Source organism: Bufo bufo, chromosome 5 (genome assembly GCF_905171765.1).
Source record: "Bufo bufo chromosome 5, aBufBuf1.1, whole genome shotgun sequence".
NCBI classification, from domain to species: Eukaryota; Metazoa; Chordata; class Amphibia; order Anura; family Bufonidae; genus Bufo; species Bufo bufo.
The window spans coordinates 341103687-341122958 of record NC_053393.1 but is presented as its reverse complement, the minus strand read 5'-3'; the positions used below and the strand labels follow the sequence as shown (position 1 = coordinate 341122958).

At 43.9% G+C, this 19272-nt stretch overlaps 1 long non-coding RNA gene across 1 annotated transcript; it reads right to left on the bottom strand.

The window, feature by feature from the left end:
- Positions 1–368: 368 nt before the first annotated feature.
- On the bottom strand, positions 369–18025 carry LOC121000591. Its single transcript, XR_005778864.1, has 3 exons — positions 17776–18025; positions 16969–16970; positions 369–450 (listed from the first exon to the last, which is right to left on the bottom strand). It is a non-coding gene; the product is annotated as an uncharacterized LOC121000591 (long non-coding RNA).
- Between the last annotated feature and the right edge of the window lie 1247 nt (positions 18026–19272).

The window sequence follows — 19272 nt, the reverse complement described above, 5'->3', positions numbered from 1 at the left end:
GTATAGATTTACTTACCTCCCTACTAGAGGAAGACAGGTTTAAAGAATATTCCTACTTACACAAAGTGGAAGAATACTAATTCTTGCAGATTGTGGGATGATCAACATCTATCCAGAAGATTCAACTTCTTAAACCATCTTCACTATCTATCCTGCTTAATTAACCCTAATTAACCTATACACTCAGTGGAATTCATCTTAGGGAAGCATACTTTTAGAACCTGGGTCAATCAGTCAATCATTAGTCCTTTAGGGTTTCAATAAAGTCCCACAATAAATGCAATTAGTCAATTTCTCCAATGTCTTCTGTCTGCAATAGGTACAACTGTCCTTTGGTGTAGCTGACTTTAAAACAGGAGTCACAATCGTAGTTGTTGCAGATGTTGAGGGTGGAGCCATCATGACCATCACTTGTGCGGGAGTATCTTTGTTCTTAATCACAGTAGTTACCTTAGATTTTCCTGTAAAACATTTAGACTTTAATATTTTTTGAAGAATCAGCAGAAAAAGTTTAACAACGATAAAAATCAATAATATTAGAAAACATCATTGTAGTAACATATGGAATAATCCAGAAATACATTCACCTATCCCACGGAACCAATTAAGGGGATTAAGCCATGATAACCAATCAGGTAATACAAGGTCAGGAGGTGCCAGATGTGCATTTCGGAACCCTTCTTTGAATTGCTTGGCTTTCTGTAGATCTTGTGATACTCTAAATATACCTGTGAGATCAATATAATGACAGGATGCAGAACCCACTATCTGACATAACCCTCCTTGGGCTGCTGTAAGATAGTACAGTATAAGACCATTGCGTGCTGATTTGAAACAGCATCAAATAATTCACCTAAATCATCAATTTGTCTAGCATTTTTGAAGTATTCAATAGTGGAAGTACTTTCCCACCTTTTCTACCATTAGGGGATCAGCATGAATCAATTTAGCTGGGTGCATAAATTGTGGTCTCTCAGGCATGTCAGGTATAACAGGCGCACTCCTCTTTGTCAGCATATGTCCAGGCAAATGCTGATAAGAGATGTCCTCAGATTTCCATGTCCACGTGGCAGGTTCAAGCCTAGCTTGGGTACAAGCTCCTCTAGCTCCTTGTGGAAGCCACTTGAATGCCTTAGTGCCACTAGAGATATCGCAAACATAAAATATTCCGTTCGCGAACGGCAAACGCGAATTTTCGCAAATGTTTGTGAACTGGCCACAATAGTGATGGAAAAGTTGTTTCAAGGGGACTAACACCTGGACTGTGGCATGCCGGAGGGGGATCCATGGCAAAACTCCCATGGAAAATTACGTAGTTGACGCAGAGTCGGGTTTTAATCCATAAAGGGCATAAATCACCTAACATTCCTAAATTGTTTGGAATAACGTGCTTTAAAACATCAGGTATGTGTCACGAGGGTATCAAGAGCCACGTCTGACTCCGTTATACCCGGGGTCAGGAAGTCGCAGCGGGTGGCTGCGCGCTCTATATCGAAAGATCACGTTGTTTCTTTGTGATTGTTTTCTGTGTTTGCCTTGCTATCCTTTTTGTCTCTCTCAGGGATCCGTAGCTTCTCCTCCTCAGCTGTTTCTTGTCTGCCACTCCCTACCTCCTTATATTCTCCCCTCACACTTCTCTAGTTGCCAGTTATAGAGCTTCCTGCCTGGACATCTATACTGACCCACTGGAGTGGTTAACCAGGTTGTCACTGAACCCAAGGTTGCTCTTCCCGACAGATTTTCTGGGGGAAGGGACAAATTTGCGACGTTCCGTGAGGCCTGCAAATTATATTTTAAGTTGCGCCCTTACTCCTCAGGTCATGAAGAACAGCGGGTAGGGATTGTCATTTCCCTGCTTCAGGGGGATCCGCAATCCTGGGCGTTCTCGTTACCCCCTGGTTCTCAGGCCCTTCGGTCAGTGGAGGGAATTTTTGGGGCTTTGGGTCTCATATATGATGACCCTGACCGAGTCGCCCTGGCTGAGTCGAAGTTACGGAGACTCCTACAGGGAGATCGGTCAGCAGAGGAATATTGCTCAGAGTTCCGTAGGTGGGCTACGGATACTCAGTGGAATGACCCGGCTCTCAGGAGTCAGTTCTGCTCTGGGTTATCTGAAAGAGTTAAGGATGCACTGGCGCTGTATGAGACCCCCCTTTCCCTTGATGCTGTTATGTCCCTCTCTATCAGAATAGATAGACGTCTTAGGGAGAGATCGAAAATTCCGGAGCAATTGGTTACCTCTCCCAAGCAACAGTCAGCCTGTACTGACTTAGATGAGCCTATGCAGCTAGGCGGAACTTCTCGTCAGGTCCGTCCTCCCGAGGTTCGCCGTAGGGGGGGGGGCTTGTTTTTTCTGTGGGGGGGAGGGGTCATTTCATTAATGTCTGTCCCTCCTTTCTCAAAAACAAAAGACCGTCGGAAAACTACTAACCCCGGGCTGTGCGGAGGATGTCAGCCGGGGGGTATACGTTTCCTCCATACGAACATCTCAATTTGTGTTACCAGCGGTCATTGTTTTTGGTGTTAAGACGGAGTCTATTTCTGTTTTTCTAGACAGTGGAGCAGGGGTAAACTTAAATGATGCCCATTTTGCCCGCACTATGGGTTTGTCTCTCTGTACGCTGCAGAGACCTATTCCCGTATTCGCTATAGATTCTGCTCCTCTGTCTCAGAGAAACCTCACCCACATTGTTCGTAATTTACTACCATCGGGGTAGGGGGACCACCATAATGAGTGTCTTGCATGTTACGTTCTGGAGGGCCTTCCCTCTCCCGGTAGGTATTGGGTCGTCCCTGGTTGGTAGCGCACCAATCCAGTGGTGGAAATGGCAGGCCCGGGATATTTGGAGTGGAGTGAGCATTGCAGAGAGAATTGCTCTTAAATAACAATTGCCTTATCGCCTCATAGCTTCCCTACCTACATTTATTTCGGACTTGAGGACGTTTTATCAGAAAAGAGGTTGTCCAGAAACTACACCTCATCGTCCTTATGATTGCCCGGTTAACCTGATTCCCGGGGCAAAATTACCCAAGTCCAGGGTTGTATAATCTTTCGGGTCCCGAGAGACAAGCCATGAAAGATTATATCTCCGAGAGTCTGGGCTAAGGACACATCAGACCCTCTTCTTCACCCGTGGCTGCAGGGTTTTTCTTTGTTAAAAAGAAAGATGGGGGCCTGCGTCCTTGCTTAGATTTCCGTGAGTTAAACCAGATAACCATCCGTGACCCATACCCTCTTCCTCTCATTCCTGACCTTTTTAATCAGATTGCGGGTGCTAAGTGGTTCTCCAAACTTGATCTTAGGGGGCCTACAATCTGATTCGTATCAGGGAAGGGGATGAGTGGAAGACAGCTTTTAACACCCCTGAGGGGCATTATGAAAATCTAGTTATGCCTTTCGGTCTGACCAATGCCCCTGCTGTCTTCCAACATTTCGTTAATGATATTTTTAGTCATCTCATCGGCAGGTTTGTAGTCATATACCTAGATGATATCTTAATTTATTCGGCTGATCTGAAAACACATGAGGTGCATGTCAGTCAAGTACTGCAGGTCCTACGGACGAATAAATTATATGCGAAAATTGAAAAATGTGTCTTCGCTGTTCAGGAATTACAGTTCCTGGGATATCTATTATCTGCTTCAGGTTTCCGCATGGATCCTGGGAAGGTCCAGGCAATTTTAGATTGGGATCTTCCTGAGAACCTTAAAGCCCTACAACGGTTTTTGGGTTTCGCTAATTTCTATAGAAAGTTCATTAAAAATTATTCTGTGATCGTTAAACCCCTTACCGATATGACTAGGAAGGGGACGGATTTTTCCAAATGGTCTGACGCCGCTAAAGATGCATTTTCCTCTCTAAAGGAGAGGTTTACCTCGGCACCTGTTCTAATTAAACCTGATGTCTCCCAGCCTTTTATTTTCGAGGTAGATGCGTCAGAGGTGGGAGTGGGAGCTGTATTGTCTCAGGGTCCGTCTCCTGGCAAATGGCGTCCTTGCGCTTTCTTTTCCAAAAAATTATCTTCTGCGGAGAAGAATTATGATATTGGAAATAGGGAATTGTTGGCGATTAAACTGGCGCTTGAAGAGTGGCGTCACTTCTTAGAGGGAGCAATCCACCCCGTCACGGTGATTACGGATCACAAGAACCTTCTGTACCTAGAATCGGCTAAGCGCCTCACCCCTAGACAAGCTAGGTGGTCGCTATTCTTTACCAGATTTAACTTTGTAATCACCTATCGTCCTGGGGCAAAAAATACCAAGGCAGACGCATTATCTCGTAGTTTCCCTGGAGGGGGTAATGTTTGTGATCCGGTACCTATTTTACAAAGGGGAGTGGTTGACTCTGCTGTACACTCTGTTCTAGAGGGAAAGGTGTTAGAGGCTCAGGGGGACGCCCCAGCCTCTTGCCCCTCAGAGAAATTGTTTGTACCGTTAAACCTGCGTCTTGAATTATTAAAAGAACATCATAATTCGGCACTTGCTGGACACCCGGGTAGTAAAGCAACCTTGGAGCTTTTATCTCGTCGTTTTTGGTGGCCAAGGTTGCGTCAGGATGTAATGGATTTCGTGTCTACTTGTTCTACTTCTGCACGCGCAAAAGTTTCTCATACACGTCCAGCAGGGTCTTTATTGCCACTTTTCATCCCCAATAGGCCATGGACACATCTGTCAATGGATTTCATCACTGACTTACCGTTGTCGGCGGGTAAAACTGTTATCTTGGTAGTAGTAGACAGGTTTAGCAAAATGGTACACTTTATTGCGCTACCCGCACTTCCTAATGCTAAAACTCTTGCTCAGGTGTTTATCAGTGAAATCGTGAAGCTTCACGGGGTCCCTTCCGATGTGGTTTCGGATCGGGGAACCCAGTTTATTTCTAAGTTTTGGAAAGCTTTTTGTTCCCGTTTGGGGGTTCACTTGTCCTTTTCCTCAGCTTTCCATCCTCAGTCGAATGGACAGACTGAGCGTACCAACCAAAACCTAGAAACATATTTAAGGTGTTTTGTGTCTGAAAACCAAGAGTTGTGGTCATCATATTTACCGTTAGCTGAGTTTGCCATAAATAATCATTATCAGGAGTCCACTGGCAAGTCACCATTCCTTGGTGCATACGGTTTTCATCCCCAATTTTGTACTTTCAAAGAGGGGGGGTCTTCTGGGGTTCCCGAAGAGGAAAGGTTTTCTTCATCTCTTTCATCGGTATGGCAGAAGGTGCAAGTTAACTTGAAAAAGATGAGTGGTAAATATAAATGCATGGCCGATAAGAAACGGTCGCCAGGTCCGGACCTAGGAGTGAATGACTATGTGTGGTTGTCTACTAGGAATATTAGGTTGAAGGTTCCTTCTTGGAAACTGGGTCCTAGGTTCATTGGTCCCTATAAAATAGTAGCCGTCATTAACCCTGTGGCTTTTCGCCTGGAGCTACCTCAGACTTTTAAGATCCATAACGTCTTCCATAAATCGTTACTCAAGAAGTATGTTCCACCTCTAGAACCATCGCCGCTGCCACCTCCTCCTGTCATTGTGGCTGGTAATCTGGAGTTTCAAATAGCCAGAATTGTTGATTCTCGTCGGGTCCGCCGCTCTCTTCAGTATCTGGTGCATTGGAGGGGTTACGGTCCCGAGGAAAGAATGTGGGTTCCAGCGTCAGAGGTAAACGCCAACAGGTTAGTTCAGACTTTCCATGCCTCTCATCCGGAGAGACCTGGTCCTGAGTGTCCGGAGGCCCCTCGTGAAAGGGGGGGTACTGTCACGAGGGTATCAAGAGCCACGTCTGACTCCGTTATACCCGGGGTCAGGAAGTCGCAGCGGGTGGCTGCGCGCTCTATATTGAAAGATCACGTTGTTTCTTTGTGATTGTTTTCTGTGTTTGCCTTGCTATCCTTTTTGTCTCTCTCAGGGATCCGTAGCTTCTCCTCCTCAGCTGTTTCTTGTCTGCCACTCCCTACCTCCTTATATTCTCCCCTCACACTTCTCTAGTTGCCAGTTATAGAGCTTCCTGCCTGGACATCTATACTGACCCACTGGAGTGGTTATCCTGGTTGTCGTTCCTGAGAGCTACCCCCCGGATCCCTGTTGGGCTTATTGTTGTCTCCTGTCGTCACCCACCTGGGAATATATGTTGAGTCCGTGTTGTCTGTCCTCCCCTTGGTGTTTTCCCTTAGAGTTAGTGGTGCGGACTAGTGTTCCCATCGCCCTGTTCACTACCTAGGGCTCAGCTCAGGGAAAGCCAGGGCTTTAGGCACGTGATCGGCGTACGGGTGAGGAACCCGTCTAGGGACGTCAGGGCAGCCAGGTGCCAGCCGCCAGGTGAGTCAGGGGTCACCATCTTCCCTCTCACTTGGGCAGGGCCTTCCTCGTTCCCTCCCTCTGTGTCACGTATGTGATAGCCACGCCGACCGTGATAGTATGATGTTGTATCGATCAGGTAGTGTAACGGTTACGCCCGCTTCACACTGATAGACCAAACTCCCCGTTTAACGCACCGCAAACAGTCCATTTTCACAACCGCAAACTCGCCATTTGCACAAGGTTGGATACCAAGCTAGCCATGTCCCTTTCCTTGTCCTCACTGATGGCATTGAAGGTCTCTTCCTCCACCCAGCGACGTACAACACCAAGGGTCCCCGAAAGGTGACAACAAGCCCCCTGGGACGCCTGCTGTGGTTGGTCTTCCACCTCCTCAAAGCCACCTTCCTCCTCTGACTCCTCTTCTTCAGACTCCTCTCTCTGCGTTGCCTCTCTATGCGTTATTATAAGGTGTGTTAAGTAGTACTATTCCTATCACTTTAATCCCTGTTACGTCCCCTATCAGGAGACGTGTATATGTAATCGATTTTAGGAACGGGGAGATGGAAAAAGATGCTTGGTCGGTCCTCCTACTTCAAATTTGGGGCACTGCGCATGCAATCTAATGTGCCACCAGATAGTTGTGGTGTGTTATGTTGTTCTATTTTTATCAGTTTAATCCCTGTTACAGCCCCTATCAGGGGATGTGTATATGGCATCGATTTTAGGTACGGGGAGATGGAAAAAGATGCTTGGTCGGTCCTCGTACTTCAAATTTAGGGCACTACGCGTGCAATCTAATGTGCCGTCAGATAGTTGTGGTGTGTTATGTTGTTCTATTCTTATCAGTTTAATCCCTGTTACGTCCCCTATCAGGGGACGTGTATATGGCATCGATTTTAGGAATGGAGAGATGGAAAAAGATGCTTGGTCGGTCCTCCTACTTCAAATTTGGGGCACTGCGCGTGTAATCTAATGTGCCACCAGATAGGAGTGGTGTGTTAAGTAGTTCTATTCTTATCAGTTTAATCCCTGTTACGTCCCCTATCAGATTTCAGGCAAGTCAACCCCAAGACGGCGTGACACTGCCGTATCCGGGAGGTGGAATAGCCCCTGGGGAGCTGGGGGGGTGCCGTTGATGTGGAGCAAGACGCAGCAGCAGAAGAGGACTCAGCCGTGGAGGTTATGGAAGAGGATGGAGTAGGAGGAGTAGAGGAGGTGGCAGCAGGCATGCTTACAAGTCGTGGCAGTGTCACCAACTCCTCTGCAGAGCCACGCATTCCATGCTTGGCAGCCGTCAGCAGGTTTACCCAATGCGCAGTGTAGGTGATATACCTGCCCTGACCGTGCTTTGCAGACCAGGTATCAGTGGTCAGATGGACCCTTGCCCCAACACTGTGTGCCAGACATGCCATTACTTCCTTTTCCACAATAGAGTACAGGTTGGAGATTGCCTTTTGTGAAAAGAAATTTCGGCCGGGTACCTTCCACTGCGGTGTCCCAATAGCTACAAATTTTTTGAAGGCCTCAGACTCCACCAGCTTGTATGGTAAAAGCTGGCGGGCTAAGAGTTCCGACAAGCCAGCTGTCAGACGCCGGGCAAGGGGGTGATTTTGTGACATTGGCTTCTTACGCTCAGACATTTCCTTGACAGACACTTGACTGTGGGCAGATGAGCAGGAACTGCTGAAGGTGAGAGGCTGAGTGGCGGATGGTTGAGAGGGGGCAAGAAGGACAGCAGTGGTTGATGTGGCTGAAGATGCTGGACCAAGAGGAGGATGGCGGCTTTGAGTTTGTGTGCTGCTTGTACTCATGTGTTGATCTCATAGGCGTTTGTGATGTGCGATTATGTGCCTTCACAAAGCAGTTGTACCTAGGTGGGTGTTGGACTTCCTACGACTCAGTTTCTTTTGGCACAGGTTGCAAATGGCATCGCTGTTGTCAGAGGAAGACACACAAAAAAACTGACACACTGCTGAGCTCTGCAATGACAGCATTCTGGTGGTGGCAACAGCATGCGTTGATTGGCGTGCTGTCTGGCTGACCCCGGGTGCTGATGCATGCTGTCTGACTGTGCCACTAGCTCCTTGCAACGACCTCCGCCTGCTTCTAACTCGTCTCCTCCTCCTCTCTGTCTCCCCATCTGAACTTTCCCCCTGTTCTTCTTCTCTTCTAGCGGGCACCCACGTGACATCCATGGACACATCGTCATCATCAACCACTTCACTTGTATCTGACAACTCTGCAAAGTATGCAGCAGCTGGTACAACATCATCATCATCACACCGTACGTCCATGTGTGTAATGCTGCCTGACTGAGACATATCCCTGTTATCTACATCCTCTGGCAATAATGGTTGCGCATCACTCATTTCTTCCAACTGATGTGTAAATAACTCCTCTGACAGATCAAGTGAAGTGGCTGTGGTGCTAGTGCTGGTGGTGGCGGCAGGCGGGCGAGTGGTAACTTGAGAGGTGCCCGAAGCTAAGCTGGAGGAGGATGGTGCGTCAAGGTTCCGAGCGGAAGCTGTAGTAGATTTGGTGTCCTTTGTTAGCCAGTCAACTATGTCCTCAGAACTTTTCGAGTTCATGGTACATGGCCCATTATTCTAGGGCCAAAGGGAATCACAGCACCACGACCACGACGGCCCCTGCGGGGTAACCTGCCTCTGCCTGTCATTTTTTTTTTGATTAGTTAAGTTGTACTATGCGTACAAGCTACTGTGACACCAGATATGAGTGGCACTGTGCACTGGCAGAAGTTGGCAGAGTAGACGCTGTAGGCCTGACACACACGCTTGCAGACAACTAACTGCTATTCAATCTATTACAGTCAAAATTGTATTTTTTTTTTAAATGTGCACCACTGTTACACCAGATATGAGTTGCACTGGTGTGACACTGTGCCCTGGCAGGCCCTGAAACGCACACTTGTGAAGGAAAATGACTGCTATTATTTCACAGTCAAATCTATTATTTTTTTTTAAATGCAAGCTATTGTGACACCAGATATGAGTGGTGGCACTGGGCAAGTAGGCACAGTATACGCTGTGAGCCTGACACACACGCTGGCAGCCACAGGCAGGCAACTGCAATTAGATTACACAGGGGAAAAAAAAAAAAAGAAGCAGACTGATGTTCTAGCCCTAAAAAGGGCTTTTTGGGGTGCTGTCCTTACAGCAGAGATCAGATGAGTCTTTGAGGACTGGAGTGGACACTGAATACACTGGCCTAGCTATCGATTTCCCTATTAAATCAGCAGCAGCTACACTGTCCCTCCTCTGACTAAGAATGCAGCTTCCGAATGAATCTAAAATGGATGCTGTCCAGGAGGTGGGAGAGTCTGGGAGGGAGGGTCTGCTGCTGATTGGCTGGAATGTGTCTGCTGACTGTGAGGTGCAGGGTCAAAGTTTACTCAATGATGATGAATAGGGGGCTGACCGAACATTGCATATGTTCGCCCTCCGCTATTCGCCGGCGAACTATTCGGGACATCTCTAATTGCCACATACTATGTAGACATCATCAGCTAATTGAATTTGAACCTTTCTAATTAATGCATCAACAATTGAAATTAACATCGTAGTATCCTGATATATATACCAAGATTCTGGGTTTTCATTATTAGTAATAAGATTATAATATAACAATGGACCACAGACTGCTGCCTCATCTCCTTTTATACGTTCTATTACTTCTTCTGAATCTACTCTTTTTTGCTGATAAAAAGCACCTAATCCCCCACATTGTGCCTTAATTCTAGGTGGAAACTGTACTGTATAATTCCACTTATAATCATGTATTTTCCTCGCCAAATAATATTTATGTTTACTTTCTTGGCCACTTTCCTGTCCAGAAAAGCTTATTTTAATCTCTAGGTACTTCTCCCACGTCCATCAAAGCAACCTGTCTTTCTTTCCAACCATCCTCTCGCATGTCATAATTATACCAGGTACCTACCTTTGTAGATATATTCACCTGCCACCAGGGTTATTTTATCCATCCAGTTACAGGTAATGCTAAAGCTGTTTCCTTATGAGGTAATTCTAGTGTCAGTTGAGTTATATCCCAGCAAGGTAAATCTAATAGCTCCCTCTCTGAAAGGGGCTTAGCAATATATGGCATGGAATTGGCATGACTGCAAATCCAACAGTCAGATACATTTCTCATATGGGCAACTATTTTATGGTACTTAATAAACTTATTTTCCCATTCAAAACTATCTTCATCATATGCCCCAAAAGTGTAGTGGATTACAATACTTATGAACAAATACTTTCCCAAAATCATGGCTTTATCAGCTTCTTGCAGTGGGAGGTGTGGATCCAAGTTGGTTTCCCTTCCAGCTTCACAGAGGTTGGTGTAGTCAGCTGGACTTGGAATGGACCGTCAAATCGGGTTCTAATGCTTTCCTTATGTGTATTTTCACAGTGACCCAATATCCAGGATTTAATGAATGAGTTCCTTCCAGTAAAGATGGATCTTGAATAGAACTGAGAACACGATTATGAATCTGTTGTAATCTCTTGTGCAATGCTCCTACATATTGTGTCAAGTCTGAATGAATGGTCTGGAGCTGCTGAGGGAAATACAGTCCTGTCCTTGGCGCAGTGCCAAAAAGTACCTCATAGGAACTTAACTATGTTTTCCTATGAGGGGTTAGTCTGACTGTGTACAAAGCTATACACAAACATTCCATGGCTTACTAGTCTCGGCCATTGCTTTCTAGATTTTTTGCTTTAAAGTTCCATTCAAGCGTTCGCTTTGAGGCCTATGAGGTGTGTGCAATGCCTGCTCTATAACGAAAACAAAGACAGGTGCACTCTGCAGTCTTACTAACCCTCGTATTGGTGTAAAATTGAGAATTAGCCAACATATCCTGCTTGGAGGACATGTCTGAGCCCGGGCACCGCGCCAAGGTTTCTCAAGTAGCTCGGGACCTAAAGCTAAACCTACCTGGGCCGTATGGGCAATACCAGGAGCCAGTGGGCGAATTACAGGAGCGCAAGGTCTGACTCAAAGCAATCTCCCAGTAACCTCCAGCATGAAACCATGCATACAATGGGAGGAGGCAGAGAGCTCTGAGCCGCACCCAAGACTGGCTGATATAGCCCGGGCCTCACATGTGCACCAGAATGCTGCCTGTGGATGGAAATAAAGGTACATTCAGACTAGGAGTTTCTACACCTCCAAAAAATTCAAAATACAAACTACAAATTGGCGTGGTATTAAAAAGGAGGAAGTGCTCAACCCCATATGCAGTGGTGCATCTATACCGGGGGGCAGATCCTGCACTTGTGGTTCGCTGCTAATGGCAATCCTCAGCAAAAATGCATACAATGGAGGATGCCTGCAGCAGACCACAAGTACCACAATGGACATCCTACACAGGATAGCAAATGTGTAGATGTGATAAATAGTAAAAATAATATAACAAAAACAAAGACAGGTGCACTCTGCGGTCTTACTAACCCTCGTACTGGTGTAAAATTGAGAATTAGCCAACATATCCTGCTTGGATGACATGTCTGAGCCCGAGCACCGCGCCAAGGTTTCTCAAGTAGCTCGGGACCTAACGCTAAACTTACCCCATATGTGGTCGTAAACCGCTGTACGGGCACACAGCAGGGCACAGAAGGAAAGGAATGCCGTACGGTTTTTGGAAGGCAGATTTTGCTGGACTGGTTTTTTGACACCATGTCCCATTTGAAGCCCCCCTGATGCACCCCTACAGTAGAAACTCAACAAAAAAGTGACCACATTTTAGAAACTACGGGATAGGGTGACAGTTTCGTTGGTACTATTTTAGGGTACATATGATTTTTGGTTGCTCTATATTACACTTTTTGTGAGGCAAGGTAACAATAAATAGCTGTTTTGGCACAGTTTTTATTTTTTGTTATTTGGATTCAAGGTTAGGTGGCTCACTCACTGATGCACAATGGAATGGGTGCACTGCCACACAGCACTCCCTGTTGCTGTTTGAAAGTACAATTTGGAAAACAAGGATTTGGCGTCACTCAATATCTGGCACAAATATAGGCAAGCAAAGGGCAATATTCAGGAATAATTTATTAGGTTACTCACAACATGTTGTATAAAATAGCGGATAAAATGGCAGTAAAACTTTAAAAATTATAGAAAATCACACATATAGCTTATTAGGACTCCTCTATTACTTCCTATATTCAGTCTCTTTGTATTATTGCATAGTTCAAAGTTCCTACAGTATATGGTGAATTACCAAGTGAGGTCAGTGGCAGTTCAATTGATTGAAACACTTTGGTAATATAAATGTACTTTACCACTCCTGTTTGGCCGTGTAGATGCCTGGCTATGGGCTGCAAGAATCACTCTTATTGAACGTGCGGCCGCTTGACTGTAGGCTGCTCGGTTTGTAAGTTGCAGGAAACACTCCTGTTGGCCGTGCGTTCACTTGGCTGTGAGCTGCAAAGACCTTTGGAGGCGGATTCGCCTGTCGACACTTCCCCGTATTGCTGAATGTTACAACTAGCTCTGACCTTCCAGGACCTGATCGTGGCGTCCCACGTGGTTCGGCCGGATAGGTCAGGTGACTTCCTCTTTCAGGCGGGGTTTTCAAATGAGTACAGCTTTCGCTTGTAATAATCGGTGTCTTCCTTATATCGTCCCACACTGTCTGCCGACCATACGCGTTTCGGGATGAAATCCCTTCCTCAGTGGTACAGACAGTGGGATTAAGATGTCCTTTTTATATCATCTTTAATTGATGAAATGCATGCTGGGACAGTGGGGGACTTGGAAGACCAGGATGTGGATTTCTGATAATAGTTCATTCATGATCACTCGGATACATATATTCCATACCAACGACTACAATGTTGTGTGAATATATATATATATAAAATCTTAATACATCCCTTCAAAGAGTATCGCTATATGGGTGATGTTGTGATTGCACGGTACATCTAAAATGCATAAATTTATTAAGTATAACACACATCAAAAATATAACATATATCAACAACATATGCGCACTTGCGATTTCGGTGCGTTTTTAATATATTTCAATAAAAACCTATATTTAAAAATGGTAAATAAATATTATCCCTGGAAAAGATTTCATATATTTGTTGGTTTTCATAAACAAAGGGGATTCAATACCTGCACACAGTGTTTATATAAAGAGAAATTCAACACTGGTATATTCATCCAGTTAAAACAATAAATATGATAAATATAAAAAGTTCAAAAACATGACTGTTTAGGGTAAAAACTCCCGATATTCAAAAAATTTCAAAAAAATTTCAAAAAACGCACCTGCGGTTCTGGTGCGTTTTTAGTGCGTTTTTGCTGAAAAAGGTAAATATAAGCCGAGGATGATACTGAGGATATAGGGAGGCATCTCCTATATTGCACAACATATATCTAATAATATTCATATTTAAAATTTTAAATATGAATATTATTAGATATATGTTGTGCAATATAGGAGATGCCTCCCTATATCCTCAGTATCATCCTCGGCTTATATTTACCTTTTTCAGCAAAAACGCACTAAAAACGCACCGGAACCGCAGGTGCGTTTTTTGAAATTTTTTTGAAATTTTTTGAATATCGGGAGTTTTTACCCTAAACAGTCATGTTTTTGAACTTTTTATATTTATCATATTTATTGTTTTAACTGGATGAATATACCAGTGTTGAATTTCTCTTTATATAAACACTGTGTGCAGGTATTGAATCCCCTTTGTTTATGAAAACCAACAAATATATGAAATCTTTTCCAGGGATAATATTTATTTACCATTTTTAAATATAGGTTTTTATTGAAATATATTAAAAACGCACCGAAATCGCAAGTGCGCATATGTTGTTGATATATGTTATATTTTTGATGTGTGTTATACTTAATAAATGTATGCATTTTAGATGTACCGTGCAATCACAACATCACCCATATAGCGATACTCTTTGAAGGGATGTATTAAGATTTTATATATATATATATTCACACAACATTGTAGTCGTTGGTATGGAATATATGTATCCGAGTGATCATGAATGAACTATTATCAGAAATCCACATCCTGGTCTTCCAAGTCCCCCACTGTCCCAGCATGCATTTCATCAATTAAAGATGATATAAAAAGGACATCTTAATCCCACTGTCTGTACCACTGAGGAAGGGATTTCATCCCGAAACGCGTATGGTCGGCAGACAGTGTGGGACGATATAAGGAAGACACCGATTATTACAAGCAAAAGCTGTACTCATTTGAAAACCCCGCCTGAAAGAGGAAGTCACCTGACCTATCCGGCCGAACCAAGTGGGACGCCACGATCAGGTCCTGGAAGGTCAGAGCTAGTTGTAACATTCAGCAATATGGGGAAGTGTCGACAGGCGAATCCGCCTCCAAAGGTCTTTGCAGCTCACAGCCAAGTGAACGCACGGCCAACAGGAGTGTTTCCTGCAACTTACAAACCGAGCAGCCTACAGTCAAGCGGCCGCACGTTCAATAAGAGTGATTCTTGCAGCCCATAGCCAGGCATCTACACGGCCAAACAGGAGTGGTAAAGTACATTTATATTACCAAAGTGTTTCAATCAATTGAACTGCCACTGACCTCACTTGGTAATTCACCATATACTGTAGGAACTTTGAACTATGCAATAATACAAAGAGACTGAATATAGGAAGTAATAGAGGAGTCCTAATAAGCTATATGTGTGATTTTCTATAATTTTTAAAGTTTTACTGCCATTTTATCCGCTATTTTATACAACATGTTGTGAGTAACCTAATAAATTATTCCTGAATATTGCCCTTTGCTTGCCTATATTTGTGCCAGATATTGAGTGACGCCAAATCCTTGTTTTCCAAATTTTATTTTTTGTTATTTACAACATTCATCTGACAGGTTAGATCATGTGGTATTTTTATAGACCAGGTTGACGCGGCGATACCTAATATGTATACTTTTTTTTTTATTTATGTAAGTTTTACACAATGATTTCATTTTTGAAACAAAAAAAAATCATGTTTTAGTGTTTCCATAGTCTGAGAGCCATAGTTTTTTTCAGTTTTTGGGCGATTATCTTGGGTAGGGTATGATTTTTGCGGGATGAGATGACTGTTTGATTGGCACTATTTTGGGGTGCATATGACTTTTTGATCGCTTGCTATTACACTTTTGTGATGTAAGGTGACAAAAAATTGTTTATTTAGCACAGTTTTTATTTTTTATTTTTTATGGTGTTCATCTGAGGGGTTAGGTCATGTGATAGTTTTATAGAGCCGGTCGATACGGACTCAAAGATACCTAATATGTATACTTTTTTTATGTATGTAAGTTTTACACAGTAATATCATTTTTGAAACAAAAATAAATCATGTTTTAGTGTCTCCATATTCTGAAAGCCATAGTTGTTTCAGTTTTTGGGAGATTATCTTAGGTAGGGTCTCATTTTTTGCGGGATGAGATGATGGTTTGATTTGCACTATTTTGGGGTGCATATGACTTTTTGATCGCTTGCTATTACACTTTTTGTGATGTAAGGTGACAAAAAAATTGTTTATTTAGCACAGTTTTTATTTTTTATTTTTTACGGTGTTCATCTGAGGGGTAAGGTCATGTGATATTTTTATAGAGCCAGTCGATATGGACGTGGCGGTACCTAATATGTATACTTTTTTTAATGTAAGTTTTACACAATAACAGCTTTTTTTAAAACAAAAAAAATGATGTTTTAGTGTCTCCATATTGTGAGCCATAGTTTTTTTTTTTTTTTTGGGCGATTGTCTCAGGTAGGGGCTCCTTTTTTGCGGGATGAGGTGACGGTTAGATTGGTACTATTTTGGTGGGCATATGACTTTTTGATCGCTTGCTGTTTTACTTTTTGTGATGTAAGGTGACAAAAAATGGTTTATTTAGCACAGTTTTTATTTTTTATTTTTTACGGTGTTCATCTGAGGGGTTAGGTCATGTGATATTTTTATAGAGCCGGTCGATAGGGACGAGGCTATAGCCAATATGTCTACTTTCCCCCCTATTTTTTACCAATTTTTTTACTTTATTTGGGGAAAATGACGTTTTTGTTTATTTTTACTTGAAAATTTTAATTTTTTGGGGGGGAAACTTTATTTTGTAACTTTTTTTTTCACTTTATTTTTTGTACCACTTTGGGACTTCAAATTTTGGGGGTCTAATCATTTACAATGCATTCTAATACTTCTGTATTGGAATGCATTCACTGTATGAGTAATACTGTGTGTATTACTCATACAGCTTCTGGCCTGTGAGATCCAGGGGACTGGATCTCACAGGCACGTCACAGGAAGGCAGCGGCGATGCCTCATGTAGGCATCGCGCTGCCTTCCATGCCATCGGGTCCCCCCTACAGCAGCATGGGGACCCGATGGCATTACCGCCCCCTGCCGCCGCACCATAAAATGCTGCAAACCGCAGGTCTGAGTGGACCTGCAGTTTGCAGCGATCACCGACACGGGGGGGTCACATGACCCCCCAGCGCATTTTGTAAAGGTGCCTGCTCAACGATTTGAACAGGCACCTTGTTCCGATCACTGCCTGCCGGGCGGCAGTGATCGGAAATACACATGCCATACCGGTACGTCATGTGTCCTAAAGAGGTTAAAACTGCTGAAGTGAAATGAGTACCCCTGTCATTTTTGATCACTTCTGGAGCTCCAAATATGCAAACCACCTTAGACAAAATGTTCTTGGCTACAGTTTTTGCATTAGCTTTGGCTGTAGGCCAAGCTTCAGGCCAACCTGAAAAGAGGTCCACACATACCAGAACATACTCATATGTGCCTACCTTTGGAAGTTGAATGAAGTCAAACTGCTGAAAAGGGTATAGTGGCTTTGGAGTGCACCTGGGGGCACCTTGACAGTCCTTCCTATGTTATGGCAAGCATAGATCATGCACCCTTGGACATACTTAGCAGCGGTATTGTTGAACCCCCGAGCCACCCATCCTTGACTTACCAAATTTATCATTGCTTCCTTGGAGTGGTGGGTAAGGCCATATGATAGGGCACACATCATGGGGTATAGTACCCTGGGAAGGCACAGTTTAGCACCTATGGCATACAAACCTTCCTGATTCTTCTCAGCCTTTCTTCTTACCCATTCTTCCTCTTCTGATTTAGGAGGAGGATTAGATCCACTTCCCTTTTTTGTGGAACTATGTCCACAGTATGTCCCATCACGGGAGGAGGCAAAAGAGCGGCCTTCTTGGTAGCAGCATCTGCCCTACAGTTTCCTTCAGCCTCCTTTGTTTGCTCTTTGGTATTGGCCTGTACCTTGACAATGGCCACCATCTTAGGTAATTCTAATGCTCTGAACAATTGAGCTACGGATTCTGCATTTTTGATAGGCTTACCCGAGGATTCCACAAAATCTTTGCTTCTCCAAATGGGGCCATAGTCATGTGCTATGCCAAAAGCATATCGTGAGTCAGTGTAAATGTTTACAGTCTGACCTTCAGCCATTATACCTGCCTCAGTGAATGCTTTCAACTCCGCTTCCTGTGCAGAGCATCCAGGTGGGAGTGATCCTTTTCTCACAACTTCCTCAAAGGTAGTCACTGCATATCCCTTGTATGGTTTTCTATCAAGGTAGTACCTGGATCCATCTACAAAAAGCTCAAGATCAGCATTAGGTATTGGTATTTCTGTGACATTATCAAGTTCTTTTGTTTCAGTTTTCATTAATTCAAAACAATCATGGTCATCACTTATGGTACCATTCTGCTCTACTTGATCTGACTCTGGAAGTAAAGTAGCTGGATTCAGGATTGTACAGTCGTGGCCAAAAGTTTTGAGAATGACACAAATATTAGTTTTCACAAAGTTTGCTGCTAAACTGCTTTTAGATCATTGTTTCAGTTGTTTCTGTGATGTAGTGAAATATAATTACACGCACTTCATACGTTTCAAAGGCTTTTATCGACAATTACATGACATTTATGCAAAGAGTCAGTATTTGCAGTGTTGGCCCTTCTTTTTCAGGACCTCTGCAATTCGACTGGGCATGCTCTCAATCAACTTCTGGGCCATTCCTGATAGCAACCCATTCTTTCATAATGACTTCTTGGAGTTTGTCAGAATTAGTAGGTTTTTGTTTGTCCACCCGCCTCTTGAGGCTTAACCACAAGTTCTCAATGGGATTAAGATCTGGGGAGTTTCCAGGCCATGGACCCAAAATGTCAATGTTTTGGTCCCCGAGCCACTTAGTAATCACTTTTGCCTTATGGTACGGTGCTCCATTGTGCTGGAAAATGCATTGTTCTTCACCAAATTGTTGTTGGATTGTTGGAGGAAATTGCTGTTGGAGGGTGTTTTGGTACCATTCTTTATTCATGGCTGTGTTTTTGGGCAAAATTGTGAGTGATCCCACTCCCTTGGATGAGAAGCAACCCCACACATGAATGGTCTCAGGATGCTTGACTGTTGGCATGACACAGGACTGATGGTAGCGCTCACCTTTTCTTCTCCGGACAAGCCTTTTTCCAGATGCCCCAAACAATCGGAAAGAGGCTTCATCAGAGAATATGACTTTGCCCCAGTCCTCAGCAGTCCATTCACCAAACTTTCTGCAGAAGATCAATCTGTCCCTGATATTTTTTTTTGGAGAGAAGTGGCTTCTTTGCTGCCCTTCTTGACACCAGGCCATCTTCCAAAAGTCTTCGCCTCACTGTGCGTGCAGATGCGCTCACACCTGCCTGCTGCCATTCCTGAGCAAGCTCTGCACTGGTGGCACTCCGATACCGCAGCTGAATCCTCTTTAGGAGACGATCCTGGCGCTTGCTGGACTTTGTTGGACGCCCTGAAGCCTTCTTAACAAGAATTGAACCTCTTTCCTTGAAGTTCTTGATGATCCTATAAATTGTTGATTGAGGTGCAATCTTAGTAGCCACAATATCCTTGCCTGTGAAGCCATTTTATGCAATGCAATGATGGCTGCACGCGTTTCTTTG